Below are 1,826 nucleotides of genomic sequence, written 5' to 3'. Positions count from 1 at the left end.
AATGGATTACAAAAACTGCAGAAGCATGTGGGGGGTGGTTTTTTCTCAAACGATTAAATGCTATTAATTCTTCTCTGCGTTACAACAACAAGCGTATAGTAAATAACGGTCTATAAAAAAGAGATATGTATAACCTTATTAGAATTCCATTGTATTCATTATAGTTTAACTATTTAGTAAATTTGATGTAATTGCCAACTTACTTGTGTTTTGGAGTCAGGACGTGCCCACCAGAATTCTCCTGAACGGCGAAGTTCGGCGATTTTTTCATTCAATTTGTGAGCCAAAACAACAGTTAAAGGCATGCATTCTTCTGTTTCATCGGTGGCATATCCAAACATAATACCCTGAATAATTTAAAAATAAATTATAATATATTTTAAATTTTCTGTTATTACTAATAATAAAGCAATAAACGTGATAATCAGTTAGTGTGTAACGTAAATATACAATATAATTAAAACCAAAGCATAACAACAATATATAAATAAAAAAATAATAATAATAATAAAAGCAACAAATAAATGCAAGCAAATGTTTACATAAAAAAAAAAAAAAAAACAAAGACGGATTAGTAAAAGTTTCATACTAAAACTGCTGTAATTTCACCGATTTGAAAAAATAATTATTCGATAAATTTGGACCAAGTCGCAGAACCAAAAATTTTCTATGATATATACAATTATTATTTTCGATTAATTTAAAAATGTTAATTTTTTTATACATAAAGATATATAAAAATAGAAAAATAGAAATTAAATGAAGTGACATATTGTTTAAATACACAAACACCCAGGAGAGCAAGACTTTAATCATATATATTAAATCAAATGAACTACAATGAATGTTTCATTTAACAAGTTCCAGAACATTTTCATCAACATTGAAGAAGTTGCTAGCGCCATCACTTAATAGATTACAATATCAAAAGGTATCATTGTCAATATGATTGCGAGACTGAAAAAAAGTCACCTGAAATATCACAAACAATTATACGTTTTTCATTTGCGACTATTAGGAGAGACGGCGTTAGAATATTTTTGGATATGTTCTGCAACCTCTTTATGCTAGTTTATTAACAAATATAATGTGCGTATTATATCAATCTAAAAGATTGATCTTACTCGTATACTTTGCAGTAACCTCAGAGCGCTATGAAAGATTGGGGAATTCAGTTTAAGAATTTCTGAGGATTCCAAAATATACAGTTTGCCGTTCTAAATAATTTTGACTTAGTCTTGCTAAGTTTGCTTAGAGAGTTAAGCAATTTTGACAAAATTATGTGCAGTATGCAATATGCATTTTAAGATTGAGTAGTGTATGTTGGTGGATAGCATAAAAGAGGCAGCCAGCCAAGCCAAGTTTTTATTATTTTTACAAACATAAAAGTGCTAAATATGTACAATAACAAATATTAAAATTTACATTTAACTGAATTAAAAACAAAAAAAGAAAGAAAGAAAATGGTTATAGTACTAGAAAAACATTTTGCGGGCTTAGCATTCTAATTTGAGTTTTATGTGTTCTTCTTCCCAACCTGATCTCCGGCACCGATTTCTTCTTCGGCACGATTTTCATGCACTCCAGCTGCGATTTCGGGCGATTGTTGGTCCAATGCTAATAAAACGTTGCACGTTTTATAGTCAAAACCTTTTTTTAATTATTATTTCATTCATATGCATACGATTTAGTATGATGTTTTAAATTTGTTTGAATTATGAAAAGAAAGAGAAAATGCAAAACAAATAAAATAAAATTAGACAATAATTAACGCTATATAAATGAATTAGTATATTTATGAGAGATATTTCAAAATTGTCTTAAAA

The 1,826-nt window shown here is 28.3% G+C and overlaps 1 long non-coding RNA gene across 1 annotated transcript; it reads right to left on the bottom strand.

Annotated features, from left to right (window-relative positions):
- Positions 1–269: 269 nt before the first annotated feature.
- Positions 270–1,719, bottom strand: LOC119684689. The gene is made up of 2 exons (XR_005252750.1): positions 1,538–1,719; positions 270–347 (listed from the first exon to the last, which is right to left on the bottom strand). It is a non-coding gene; the product is annotated as an uncharacterized LOC119684689 (long non-coding RNA).
- Positions 1,720–1,826: the final 107 nt, after the last annotated feature.

This window comes from Teleopsis dalmanni, chromosome 2 (assembly GCF_002237135.1).
Source record: "Teleopsis dalmanni isolate 2A chromosome 2, ASM223713v2, whole genome shotgun sequence".
In the NCBI taxonomy this organism is placed as follows: Eukaryota; Metazoa; Arthropoda; class Insecta; order Diptera; family Diopsidae; genus Teleopsis; species Teleopsis dalmanni.
This window is presented reverse-complemented; position numbering and strand designations above follow the sequence as displayed.